We start from the raw sequence: 16,064 nt of genomic DNA, 5'->3' as shown, positions 1-16,064 counted from the left end.
TATAATGTTTCGATAAAGGAAAACGTGCCATTAACCCACAATTTGTGAATTCTCACTCATTCGTCATAACTAGTGAGCGGATTTACATTAATTGATTACACTATACAACAAAATCAAGTTTTTTCCAAAATTTCAAGGTCCTACCAATAAATTTTGATAGAGGAGATAAAAAAAAAGATACGTGTATTGGCGTTTTGAAAGTTTACATCTGAATTTCATTTGAGGGGGGGTTAAAATGTCCCAACTCTGGCACATTCTTATTGTTAATCGGCATAAGAAACCATGTGATCCTTAAATTTTTGGTATAAAATGTGTTCAGCAAATTTGTGTAAAATTTTGCGGGAAACATTTTTGTAGAATATGTTAACTCTCTAAATCCTCAAGGCAGGGGTCTTTTTTGTCATTCTTTTAAAAAAAAGAGCAAAAAAACACCACTAAAACAGGGATTTAAGGGGTTAAAATGATCCCCAAAAATATCCGTGAAATTTTACTATAAGTCCCCGAATACACCAAAACTTAAAATTCAACCAGAAAGTCAGAAATAAGACACAACAAAAGAAAATAAATTGGAAATATATGCCAAAATATGCATCAAAAAAATCAAAATATGACCTTATAATTCAAGAAAATATCAACTTATATTTAATAATAATAATAAACTATTAATGTCCAGAAACTCAATAGACTTCATAGTCAGACCAGCAGTTATGAATCTTTAAATTGTACTAACATTTAAATAGTTAAAGTTTTAAAATTATATTCTGAGAAAACGATGGATATGCTAATTAAAATATCATTAGATTAAAAGTTGTTTAACGCCGCAATCTTTAAACTTTTTTGACGCAACATTTTTTGAAATTATAATTTTCAATTACTGATAGGGAAATGACGAAGAGTTACTGCCAGTTTCTCGATGTCGGCAATATTTGATAAAAAATTCTACAAAATACTTTTTGTTGAGTCAATAAATTTTTAATATGAAAAAACTCAAAAATCTAAAATCCTTAATAACTGTTTTATTAATGTGCTGTTTTTCTATAGCGAACGAGTACTATGAGTGGAAATTTAACATGTGTTTTGTTATTGTAACAAAAACAAAATACATGTAAAACGTCCACTCAAAGCACTCGTTCGCTATAGAAAAACAGCACATAATCGTTTAATCGAAAAAGGATCGCGATTTGTGATCACTCATTTTTCTGGCCAAAAATCGATTTTTCAAATGAAAAAACTCAAAAATCTAAAATCCTTAATAACTTTGTAATGAAAAGGTGATCGATCCGTGGACACTCATATCTCTTACCAAATATCGAAGTTTCATATGAAGAACTTCAAAAATATAAAATCATTAGTAACTATGAGAATAAGCGTTTAATCAAAAAAATGGATCGCGATCTGTGATCACTCATATTTTGGACAAAAATCTATTTTTTATGTGAAAATACTGAAATCCTTAATATCTGTGCAAATAAGCGTTTAATCGAAAAAGGAACTCGATCTGTGATCACTCATATTTGTGGCCAAAAATAAATTTTTCATATGAATAAACTCAAAAATCTAAAACCCTTAAAACTTTATAAATAAGCGTTTAATCGAGAAAAGGATATAGATCTGTTATCACTCATATTTCTGACCAAAAAACGATTTTTCATATGAAAACTCAGATAAAATCCTTAGTAACTTTGTGGCTCGATATATAATCACTCATATTTCTCACCAAAAATCAATTTGGTATATGAAAAACTTAAAAATCTAAATTCCTTTAATCCGTTTAATCGACAAAAATGAATATGTTTATTAAAAATTGGGATAAGATGCATATAAATGTATTTAAAAGTAAAATATAACAAAATATGCATTAACAATCAAATATGCTAAAATATATCCTAACAAATCGATGTCATTTTACAGCAAAATGTGTGATTCAGATAGGTAATTATTAGATAGAAGCTAGACGAGTTAAGAAATTGAATACCCTACCATTAACACAACATAAATTATCATATTATTATTTGATTTACGGCCATTCTCACAATGTACGATTAAAAGTTAACGTGAACTTTAACCGCAAGTTAGGCTAATTTGAATTTCACAATGTACGATTAATTCTTAATTGACACTATTTAACAACAAAGTTGCTGTTAAATATAACCGAACAAATTTCGCCGGTTAGCATCTTAATTGTAAGAAATATAATAAAAGAACATGAAAAAACATTTATATTTTTGTAATATTTATAATTTTTAAAAGTGTAAAGCGAAGAAAAGTAAATTTTGCATGGGGTGATCCATATACCACCCGGATATTGCACTTACAAACCAAACAACAAATGTGCACTTTTGCTTGTTGGTTTTCAGTAATTGTTGTTCAGTTTGTTCTGTAAATTTTACAGTTAGGTACCTTAATATTTTTGAGTTTTATACGTTTTTTTTATTATACCACTAAGAAAACACAAACTATTAATTTTTATGCCGTCTTTTAGACAATTTTTTATATTTCAATCTTTCATTACACTATTTTTCGTAAACAAATGTATGCATTATTGCCATACTTTCTACTGAATGCTTTGGTTAAGTAATCAAATGATGGTGAAAAGTAAATCGGTAACCGTTGGTTAAATGGTCCCCGTTAAACAAACCGACAGTTAGTTAATTTTCCGGTTAAAATGAAATAATCGTACATTGTGAAAATGGCCGTTAGCTATATTAAAGATAACTAAATCGTTACCGCTGCATTCTAACCGTTTCGGTTAGGTGGTTGAACTTGAATAATTAAACACAGAGATTGGCAACGCCAACACAATTTAGCAAATCCAACAACCTCTTTTAAACAGTTTTGGTCGTACATTCACAACCAGATGTCGCACATTGGATAACTAATAGGGTATTCAATCGATTAACCGTTAATCGGTTAACCGATTAATTTTGGACTGTTAACTGTTCGAATAATTCGAAATTGCCGATTTTCAAATAAATAAACCGATTAATTGGTGTTGATTAACCGATTAACCGAAATTCCTTTTTTTTCCTTTAAACAATTTTTTTTATTTATTTTTCCGTTTCAATTCTAATATAAATTTCAAATTAAAATTAGATATTTTTGAACATCCAATAAACATGATTAGTGAGTATGTATAACAACTGACATATTTAATTTACATGCATTTGAAACTTTGTATTTACATGTATAGACGAAACTTTTTTTTGAAATGAGTCCTTTATCATAACTAAACGAAACTATTAAATTAATCAAAATCTAAAACAATCCAAAAAGTAATATTCTTTATCATGCTTTTGATTTCTCCAACATACAATCAGCGAGAGAGTTTTTTTCCAAGAAAATTTTTATTAAATCTAAAGAAAAATTCGCTTAAATTATATTCTTTTTATAAACGATTATTTCAGAAAATCTCACTAAAACCCTAAAAAACTCACACATCGCTCATTTGCTGCAACAACGTCATAATGCAAAAAAGTCGTTTCGAGAAAAACGTCTTTGAATATTTTATGACATTTTACTATTTCTTAAATAAATTTTCAACAAATCATGGGATTTCAGAAATATAAATAGTAGATGTTAATATCTTTCTAATCAAAAATGATCTCAAATACCTTATTTGCTGTTTCTTATGTTTTTGTACACAAAATTCGTTGTTGTATTTTCAGCTTAAAATGAAAATAGAAATTATTCGGTTAATCGAATAATTTTAAATTAACCGATTATTAACCGAATAAATCTAAACCTTGATTAATTATTTGCTCGATTAACCGATTAAACCAGAAACCCGATTAATTGAATACCCTAATAACTAATAAAAAGTATGAATATTAAAATGCATTTACAACAAAAAGAAAACAAGTTGTTTTTGAAAAAAAAAAAACAGAGACCGAAAATAACGGGTTCACTTTCATTTCAATGGTAAATTCTCATTCGCAGCCATTTAAAAATAATTTTTTGTGATATATCACTGAGAGAGTGATTTATTCGAGAATATTTTAGGTTTGGGGCTGAGAGAAACAGAAAAGAAACAAACACAAATAATCTGGATGAGTGATTTATAATTTATTTTTTTCGTAAAGCTTGTGACCTTTATTTGCGAACATGAAAAATAAATCGCAAAAATGCATTTGATGCAAATCAACGCTTAAATATATAAAATTTATCAAAAGATTAATAACAATTTAAATAAAAATTCTCATTTCTGTTACTCAGACTTCATACTTATCATATTATTTCCATAATTTGTTAAACATTACTAATATTATGTACGTAAATAAAAGAGAAAGTAACAGTTATTAAGAACAAGAACAAATGAATTGTTTATCTCACACCAAACCATTAAAAAACAACAAAAACGAATAAAGTCATACCAAACCATTTAAATAAAAAGCATTTTATAACTGTTATTTTCAGTGATTTATTTTTATCATAAAAATATAAATCACAATTTGGGTTTTTTTTCGATCTCTGAAAAAAAAAAACACTTTTTATTTTGTATATCCTTCTACATGGTGAAGTCATTCTGTTTGTAATTTCTACATTTTTCATTTGCGACCCTACAAAGTATATATGTATATTCTGAATCGTTATAGATAGCGGAGTCGATATAGCCATTTCTCTCTGACCGTCTGGATGTTGAAATCAACTTTCCGTAGCCCCCAAATCTTACATTCATGATTCATACATCAATATATCCGCTAAAGAGGTTGGGTTGCTATTTACAATCGCCCACAAATGGCTGAGATACTACAATTAAGTTAATTTGGAAAAATATATTTATTTTGTTGTGATTTTTAGAAAAATAAACTAAACAATTATTTTGTTTTGCACTCGGTTCTTATCAGTTTTATACTTTAATACTTTTTCCGTCTATAAATCTGTTATTTTATAAATCTATAGATTGTGTTTTCTTTATAAATTGTTAAACTAGTCCCAGATAGTAGTCAGTAGTGCACAGTAGAGAGCTTATTAAACTTTAAGTCTGTTTTGATACTTAAAATGAATAAAATAATTTGTCGAATTCTTTGCTGCGCTTTTACCAATAAAGCGCAGCAAATTTTTATTTCAACTTCCTTTTATTCGCCAGGCTACTTCTGCTGAAAGACCCAGCTAGTATCCCGAAAATACCAAGCAGATAGCAAAAAAATTCTATGATGACAATCAATTAGAACCAGGCTTTGAAAAAATGTTACTAAATAATCAGTTGACTGATGATCCAAAAGTACACGAATTTTTTTTGTGCAAGGCCAAGGGTGTAAATATTTACAGCGATGACATGGGACTAAATGTAGATCGATTGGTTTATGGTTTTTATAGATCAAATAGCAATTTGGATAGTAAAAAACCATTGGTGCAGGATTGTGTTGACAATTACAAAGATGTAGGCCCAGCAGCTGAAATGTTTTTAAAGTGTTTGTATGTATTCTGAAAAAGGAAAATATGATGAATAAGATTGAGAGTAATCAAAATAAAGCATAATTTATTGTTTAATTTAAAATACAACAATATTCAGCTAAAATATTTAATAAAAAAAACAAGAAAATAATAATTAAGTTTTTAATTTCTCTGTTGAAAAATCGATAATTTATTCCAATCCAAACATAGGTCATAAATATATTTTTTTACTAAAAAATTCAAAACTGTTTTTTGTTTGTATTTATTGTATTTTTCTCAAAATTTTTAAAAACCATTAAATATTACAACGTGTCAAGGGACTAAATGTAGATCGGTGGACCAAAACCAAATTTATTTTTTAAAGCATTTATTACATTACAAATAAAAACAAGTAAGAAAGTATGGTCGGTCAAGCCCGACCATATAATACCCTACACTTAAGTAAAAGAGAAAAAAAAATTTTCTTTTAAAATTTCAATAATTTATATTTTTGAGTAATTTTCGGAATTGGGGTTATATGGGGACCAATTATGGACCGATCACCATAAAATTAGGTCGTGTGATTTATGTCTATATTAAAGTTGACTATGTTGAATTTTGTGTGTTTACCAACATTTTTAAGCGATTTATGCACGTTAAAGTGATTTTCAGAAGCGGGTCTATATGGGAGCTATGACTAATTATGGACCGATCGTAACAAAATTTGGTGACATGAATTTTGTATATATAAAACTCTTTTGGAGCGAAATTTGTGTATATACATATATAAATTAAACATTTATGACCGATAAAGTCCAATTTCGGGAGGACATTTGTATGGGGGCTAGGCTTGGTCCTTGAGCCGAAAAACTAATATGTACCAAATTTCATCAAAATATCTTCAAAATTGCGACCTGTACTCTGCGCACAAGGTTTACATGGACAGCCAGCCAGCCAGCCGACCAGGCGGACGGACGGACATCGTTTAATCGAGTAAGTGATTCTAAGTCGATCGGTATACTTTAAGGTGGGTGTTAGACTAATATTTTTGGGCGTTACAAACATCTGCACAAACGCATAATACCCTCCCCACTATGGTGGTGTAGGGTATAATTAACAAATTTCAGATGTTATTAAAGCTCTAGATTTAACCACAGTTTAAAACAGATTTTATTAAGCAACATAAATTGTAATCGCCGGTTGCCCCGCTTGACGTAAAAAAGTGTAAAATTCATGCACAGTGTAATTGTAGTTAAACAAATATTTATTTAGTTTTGCACTTTGTTTTAGCGTTATTACGCCCGTGATTTCTTATCAGTTATTCAACGTTATAGTTGTTACCTCTATGAATCTGTTGTTTTATAAATCTATAGATTTTGTTTCCTCTATAAATTTTTAAACTACTCCCAGATAATGTTAAAAGTTTAAAGTCGGATTTAAACGTTGATAAGCTCTCTAATTATTTGCTTGTCCTTAACAGTAAATTAAGCTATATTCATAAAATACTCCATTTTACAATATTTCCAATTCAGTGCTGCAGAACCCAGTTGGTATCTGGAAAATATTTATGCGATAGTAAACAAATTTAAGCAGGGAATTCATTATAGTCCGTAGGCTGCCTACGGATTTGGTGATTGAAAGAAAGTGGCAACCGAATTTGTTGCCAATCAAATGATTCGGTTGCACACATGGAATTTTTCGGTTCAATCAACAGAAAAGTTAGTTAGGTTGAAGCAACCAAACTTTTGTAACCACAATTGTAAAATTCGGTCACTAAGGCTGAATTATTCGGTTGGCTACAAATCCGGTTGCAAGTAAGAATCTGTTTTCTCTGTGTAGCTTATATATCTATATGCCAAGCGTTTAAATATCGATTGAAGTATAGTTTTTATACCCAGAATCAAAAAAGGAGGTATTATGATTTTGTCATTTCGTTTGTATCACATCAATGTATTTGTCGTATATTAAGGTGGGTCGATTTAAAAATCGCCCAAGTGACAAAGAAAATCGTATTCTAGGGATCAAAATAAGAAACTTTGCCCAAGGAACCATACCTCTAAAATGAATTCTGATATTCCTTATTTTGACCCAAAGGTCAAGTTTTCAACATTTTTACCCACCATTTTCCAGTTCTTTGATAACAGCGGATCCAAATATTTTACGATTTTCTCAATTTTTCCTTTATTGGACTAACAACAAATGCATGTGTCAAATAGAAAAAGAATTGTTTAAAAATAATCACTAAGTTCAAAGTTATATACATTTGAATCTAAAAAAAATTTTAAAAATCGATTTTCTGCTAATTTTTTGGGAAAAAAGTACCATTTTTCTTTTTAAGTTATCTCAAAAAATTTCTAAGAAGATTTATAAAGAATTTATACTTTTTGAAAAGATTTTACATCAAATATTTTAAATAAAAATAAAATTGATAATTTTTGATACCGAGGGGACCAGGTCCATCCAGAAACGCCTATTTTTTATGTAAAATTCAGCTTTAGGGCAAAAATTCTCAAATCGCATAGCCGATATCAAAATATAGTAACCGATTTTAGATGCCCCAATATCTTCTTAATTATTTTTTAATGGGTTCTGATAACCCCGACCCTGGTATGGATGTTATAGCTAAAACATTAAAAAATCGTATTTTTGGGATTTTTCAAAACATTTTTGGGAATTGCGGGTTACCTGATAAAAAATTTCCAAAAATAGTTTTTACATACATATATTCCCTAGTGTATATATTCTGGGCCCTCATAAACATTTCCATAAATACTCGTTGTTGATAAGGTTTGTTTGGTATTGAAAATTGGCAATGTCAGTCCATGATTTCACCTAGCGCCTTGTAATATTGTGGTCCATATATAACGTAATTTGGCAATCATACAATCCAATCATAATATGATGCTGGTTTGAATAAAAAAGTTATTTTGAGGAAATATATATTTTTCGGCCTAATCCGAAAAATAATACTCCGTCGGACTCCATTATTTTTTAATGATCTATAATATAACTAAAGAATTGAGGCTTCTTAATTAAATGCACAATCACAATTTCTACTTTTAAATACCAATTTAATAGTACGTACTTTCTCACAATCAGGTGCCATCAAGATTGATTTCGAGAGAAATAATTTAATTTGTTCTGAATTTTTATAAAATAAACAAAATGTTTTGTTTTTGCATTTTGCTTTATCATTTATTACGCCTTTGATTTCTTATCAGTTTTTCATCGTTACAGTTTTTTCCATTATAAATGTCTTATTTCATAAATCTATAGATTTTGTTTCCCCTATAAATTGTTAAACTATTTCCAAATAGTGCTCAGTACACAGTAGGGAGCTAATCAAACTTTGAGTTAGATTTGATACTTAAAATGAATCAAATAATTATTTTTCTTCTTTGTTGGGCTTTAACGGTAAATTAAACTAAAAAAAATAATAGAAAACACTTTTATTTAAACTTGTTTCCATATGCCAGGCTACTTCTGCTGAAAGACCCAGCTGGTATCCCGACAATACCGATGAGATATTAAAAAACTGCTATGAAGAAAATCAATTGAAACCCGGCACTGAGAAAGATTTAACAAATACTAAATTGATTAATGATCCAAAAGTTCATGCAGTTTTCCTGTGCAAGGCCAAGGGTATAAACATTTACAGCGAAGACACTGGACTAAATATAGATCGTTTGATTTCTAGTCTTTATATATCAACTAGCGATTTTGATTCTAAAAGATCGTTGGCACAGGATTGTGTTGATAAGTACAAAGAATTAGCCTCAGCTGGAGAAATGATTTTTAATGTGATCAAATGCATTGTGGAAAACGATGATGAGAGGATGAAACATATTACTACTACTCAACATTAAGTGTAGTTTATAGTTTAATTTAAAACAAAACAATACAATACATGTACATACAATTTTAATAAAAAACATAAAAATACAAATTTTATAAAGTTTTTAATCTGTCTTTTCAATCGTTAATTTCAAAGAGAATTTCGAAAAAAGTGGAAATAAATATGTAAGTCGAGTTTAAGTTTTGGATTTGGACCTTACGAGTGGGCCACGAGATATTTGCATTTTAATATTAAAACTAAATTTTTTAGACCTATCCTATTCTGGTTTTTTACTAAGATTTTAAATTTTTTTAAAATTTAGTTTAACAAATTTGAGATATATCCCATTTGACAATCAATGGCTAAATAAAATTAAGAAACTATTTTTGATTGGATATTTATTTAAACTTTCAATTTATTGGAAAACATTGCTAAGAATTTGAAATGAAATTGCTGCAGCCTTTAAATTTTCTTCTCCCAAACCCGATATCTACAAACACAAGAGACTTGCGCAACTAACTTGCATAATGTGAAAGGCGTCTGAATGTCCAGAAAATAATTTTTCTAATATTTTGGGTTTTTTTTCATAAGAAAGCTTAGCCTTGAAGAGATTTTTGATCGTTTAGTAGGATAAGAGTGTAATATCAATGTTTTGTAACTCAAGCATACAATTTTGTAATTGTATTAATCAGAGAATAGGTCTAGCTTAACAATTTATAGAGGGAGAAATTCAATAGATTTATTGAAAAAACTGATTTATAAAGGCGAAATCAACAGATAACGTGACTAAGAGGAAAAACACTGATAAGAATTAACAGACGTCATGAAAATATAATTAAAATTAATTAATTTATTTCGTCGTTGAAGCAACAAAATTGAATGTAAATTTTACAAAATAAACATTTTTCACCAAATGAAAGCTAAATAGATCGTCAATTTATTACAAAACGATTAACATAATATATTTCCTATGGTAAGGATTATGAAAACATTAATACACTTGAATTAATGTTCAGACCTATTCTTAAATAACATGAGAATTCGATATACACAACCATAATTTTAAAATTTATATTAGCAAAATATTAGTTCGCAATTCTACCCATGAAATACAAAAATTAAACAACTGAAAGTAAGTCTTGTTTCAATCATTATTTAACAACAAAACAAACTAAAAAAATTTTATCGCGGGAATTCCCAAAATTTCGGGTAAAACTGGAAAAAAATTTTTTTTTTTTGGAGTCCAGTCAACTGTAATAAAAAAGCTCCCTTAATTATGCAGTACAAATTTAGATATTTTATTTGCAAATAAATAAGAACAGGCAGATGTATGTGGGTTGGAGAAACTTCAAGAACTAACATTAGTAAATGCTACCGGGCGAAGCCGGGGCGGCCAACTAGTATAAAATATATTTCGTCGGTTTAATAAAGAATTTTCAAAGATTTGTTATTAATTTTAATTATTAAAATTTTATTACATTTCCTAAACAAATAACACTTTAGAGGTACATATGTACATAATATGTTAAAACAAAAATTATTAAATAATCGTATTATTTCATTCACATACTCATATAATAATATAATAAAAATAACAGCACTTAATTAAGAGAACTAGCCGTATTTTTTAATATGTTCCTCTTCCTTATCCATAATACAGGTGATCACTTTAAAAATCATTTCTCCATCAAAGGCTATTTCCCTGTTTCTTTCAAAACAATCCTGTACCAAACGCTTTTTACTATTTACTTTGCTTTCTGATTGATAAAAACTATAGGCCAAACGATCTAAATTTAGGCCTGTGTCCTCACTGTAAACATTAGTAGCTTTAGCCATGCACAGCACAAATTCGTGTACTATGGGATTATCAATTGGTCCATTTTTAATTTTCATATCCTGCTGGATGCTGTTTGGTAATTGAGTTTCTTCAATACATTTGTCTTGTATCTCAATGATATTTTCGGGATACCAACTTGGTGTTTTTGCAAAAGCAGTCTGTCGTAAGTAAAGATGTTAAGATTAGGGAAATAAGTAATTTAGTTTAACTTACTGTGAATGTCCAGCAAAGAATTAGACAAATTATTTTCTTCATTGTAAATATCAAGTCTGATTTAATGTTCTTCTATGTACTGATCACTTGTTGGGCCCGTCTAAACAATTTATAGTGGCAGAAAAGCATTAGATTTATTATAAAAAAAGTTGACTTGGTAAACAAAGTGACTAAGTGGAAAAACTATAACAATTAATTACTGATAAGTAATTTCAATCATTATGAAAATACAATTAATATAAATAATTCATTTAGAATGGAAGATCCAACGTGTACAAATAAAATATTTGTTTATTTGCTTACCAAGCTCAAAAAAGTTTATTTTTTAAAAAAATATTTTTGTTTCATGTTTTTCAATATTGAGAAACTCTTTATTAGTTGCCCAAATTTTATATATGAACAATTCCACGAGAATGACAATCACGACTGAAAAAACAAAAAACTTTTTTTCAAGATGATTTGAATAGGAGAAAACACTAAACACTTAACTTATCTAAACCAAAAAAAAAATTAGTTCGGAATAAATGCGGATCAAATGGTTACTAATATTTGCAATCCTATTACAATTTTGATACAAATTTTAGTTTTAGAAACTCAATGAATATGTAATATGTCATAAAATCTTCATTTATTAACAAAACTGAATGAAAATTTCAAGGTTTTTTTAATTTGTAATTCTAAATAACAATGTGTAAAAATGTGTGAAGCGAAAATCCCAAAAATGATATTTTTACAATTTTGCCCAAAGGCTCCACATTTCCTTCGGGGCTGGGAAAATACTTTGGTGATAAATAGGGAAAATATCAAGGTTTTCAAAGCTGTTTTCTGATCTCAGCTTTGGGCTTTTATAACATGTGATAAAAAATAGGTCAATTTCCGAAGGGCGTAAGGCCGCCATATTCGAAAAATAGAACACAATTTTTATCCCAAAATGTTCTCCGTAAAGATACCTTACAGAAAAACATAAAATTGTTATATGTTCTTAAAGAATTTTTTTTTTTACTAAAAAAAGAGTTAAGTCAACCTTTACGCCGAAAACAGCAAAAGTTCTACTATTTTTTGATTTTTTAAATTAAAATATTTTTGGATTCATAATTGCTATTGCTCTGAAATATCATTGTATATCATTGGTAATTTAGTTGTCTAACTAATAAAAAAAATTCGACTCCATTCGGTCCAAAAGTACTCCCTATATTTTTAAACATGCGTACTAAGGTATGTAAATTTTAAAATTTAAATTTTGAAATGTCGAGTGCTTTCCAAAAATATAAAAATCTTTGAAATTGGATGGGAAAGAAAAAAATGGCATGTTTTTAAATATTTTACATGTCGAGGGTATCCTATTTTGGGCCTTTTGTATGGCCCATTTTAATAACTTAAAATCGAATACTCCTTAGCTACGCCCACGTCAAATTTTATTCCGATCGGACCAGCCGTTTAGAAATGCCAGATTTATTTCCAAAAAATTTCATATCTAAATATATTCAAAACATAAACTCGACTGTACCTCTTACATATTTATTTCAACTTTTTATCGAAATTCTCTTTGAAATTAACGATTGAAAATACAGATTAAAAACTTTATAAAATTTGTATTTTTATGTTTTTTATTAAACTTTTTTGTAAAGTATTGTTTTTTTTTTTAATTAAACTATAAACTACATTTAATTTTTTTTCAAAAACAAAATACAGGCAAATCCCGAATCTCACTTTAACGAAAATCCGATTTAACGCACGGTCAAATTCGTAACATTGGCCACCTTATATAACGAACATTTCAAAAATTGTATGCTCGATATAACGAATGATGAGAAAAAACAAACGATCAAATTTTTAACATTGACAACCTTATATAGCGAATATTTCGAAAATTTTATGCTCAATATAACGAACAGAAATTATAAAAAACAAAACTAGTAAAGAATGTAAAAATAAGAAAATAAGTTGTTACAGTACCATTTTCAATGGTTACTTTCTTTAATAATAGCTGCTGTCATTTTATCTATAGTGGTTGTTTTCAGAATATCGAATGAAAGATTTCGTTCTCATTCTAAGCGGAAGAAAGCTGATGAATGAAATTCTTCTACGGTTTCCCATATTTAATTCACGTGAATTATAGCCTGTTTCACAATATCGAATGAAAGATTTCGTTCTCATTCTGAGCGGAAGAAAGCTGAAAAAACTAAAAATTTAAATGAATGAATGAAATATGGAATAACAAAATTCTCAACATGTATTTTGACGAAAATAAAAACAAACATTTTATGGTGACTAAGTTTTTCCTGTAAATTATCTTTACACAAATTAAGTGGAATCTGGAATCTTCAATATTTTTTTTTTTCAAATGTTTGTCCCTGAATTAAATTTTCTAAAGGTTGAATCATTTTCAGAATCGAAATCCCTTACAATGAAAGCTTTATTAATCGTGGATAATGCACCAAGCCATCCGCCAGAAGAACAATTAGTAAAAACTACTAAAGATATACAAATTTGGATATTCATGCCTCCTAATGTCACACCGCTCATCCAACCAAGGGATCAAAACGACATACGTTTAGTTAAATTCCAAAATAGAAAAAGTTGTCCAAAATTAAAAAAAAGAAAAAAAAAACATCTCGATATAACGAATTTTTCAATTTAACGAATGGGCCTGACAACATATCGTTCGTTATACCGGGATTTGCCTGTACAAGTAAAATTTCTACATTTATGTATATCATTTTATTGGCCTGAAAATATTAAAGAAGTTATTTTGGGTTCTTGGTTATTTGTATTTAATTGTTAAAAGCTTATAGAAAATCAAGTATATAGATATACAAAAATAAATACCACCTTAGAGGTATTTACTTACATATGTTACAATAAAAATTATTAAATACTCGTATCATTTCATTCACATACTCTTATAATGTAATAAAAATAACTGCAATTAATTGCGAGAACTGGCCATCTTTTTCATCCTTTCATCTTCCTTAGCAATAATACAGGTAATCACTTTGAAAATCATTTCTCCATCAGAGGCTGCTTCCCTGTTTGTGTCAACACAATCTTGTACCGAAAGCTTTCTACCATTTAATGTGCTTCTTGATCCATAAAAACTATAGGCCAAACGATCTACATTTAGGCCCGTATCATCACTGTAAACATTAGTACCTTTAGCCATGCACAGCAAATATTTGTGTACTATGGGATTATCAATCGGTCCATTTTTCATTTTCATAACCTGCTGGATGCTGTATGGTAATTTAGTATCTTCAATACATTTTTCTCGTATCACATGCATATTTTCAGGATGCCAACTTGGTGTTTTTGCAAAAGCAGTCTGGCAAATGTAAAAATGTTATAAGATTAAGGAAATACGTATTTCAATAATTTAATTTAACTTACTGTGAATGTCAAGCAAAGTATTAGACAAATTATTTTCTTCATTGTAAATATCAGGTCTGATTTAAGGTTCTCTTGTGTACTGATCACTTGTTGGGCCCCGTTTAACAATTTATAGTGGAAGAAAGAAAAGTTGATTAAGTTGATTTGGTAAACAAAGTGACTTAGTGGAAAAACTTTAATGATTAATTACTGATAAGAAATTTCAGGCATTATGAAAATACAATTCCATTCATTTAGAATGGAAAATCCAACGTGTACAAATAAAATAGCGGTATTCACAATGTAGAGTACTTGGCCTAATAAAAAACCAGAAAAGCTATTTATTGACAAACATTTCCATTTCTAATGTATTTAACACCTCAGCTCCATTTATCTTTAATAGTTCCCGAGATACCGAATTATTACTACAATTTAACCTACATTTTTTCGCTTCTTCTTTTGCTTCTAAGTTCTTTACCGCATTGTGATCTGGATCTTTCTGAACTTTATATGACTTCAAGCCAGCATTAGGTTACGAGCTGCTTTTCTGATAGAAGTGTTTGGTGCCCTTCGAAAGAGTTTTTATTTTCGCTGTCCAATTTGACCCAAATAACAGTTGAAAATTACACCCAGAGAAAAAACAACTTAAAATCAATAAAACCCATATTGAATCAATAAGAAACATTAACGAAAGTCTATTAATGTTCACATTTTTTATTTCAATATGGAAGAATATTAATTTAAAGTTGCCATATTTTAACAATTTTAATATGGAAACAATATAGAAATAACATTGAATTAATGTTGAATTCTTATAGAACTATATTGTCGTCATATTAAAACAATGTGGAAAAGTAATTGAAATTATATTTTTATTTTAGAAATAAAATTGAAACAATATTGAATTATGAATGAAACAATTTAAAAATAAGGTTATTCAGCATTAATTTAATATAGAAACATTATGGTTAAACAAATTTTTAATTCATGCAAGTATTTATTCACATTTCAAGAAAATATTCAATATTTATACAAAGTTTTGTCGAAGTATATAAAAACCCTTTTAGCTCTCCATCAGAATGTTCCACTATAAGATGAAATGTTTGAACGGTTAGTCCAAAGGAATAGTATTTTGTAAAAAGTTCTTCAATTTTGTTCTCGTAATCGTTAATGCATAATAAACATACTGCGAAACTTTCCTGTGCATCTGCAATCTTAGCTTTTTTTTAGCATTTTCCGGAAGGGTTTTGAATTTAGTTGAACATGGCAGAACTCATTGAGCAAAGTTGCAATTATAAAATCTTCAGCATCTGAAAAAATAACTACACAGTAAAGTTTATGTCTAGATTTTATTTGAGGGGGAATCAATTTGACCACTTTTCTCATGGTTAATCGTATAAAATTTGTAAAGTCAAGATTTTGAAATTTAAACCTCCCAAT

This window comes from Calliphora vicina, chromosome 1 (assembly GCF_958450345.1).
Source record: "Calliphora vicina chromosome 1, idCalVici1.1, whole genome shotgun sequence".
Classification (NCBI taxonomy): domain Eukaryota; kingdom Metazoa; phylum Arthropoda; class Insecta; order Diptera; family Calliphoridae; genus Calliphora; species Calliphora vicina.
This window is presented reverse-complemented; position numbering follows the sequence as displayed.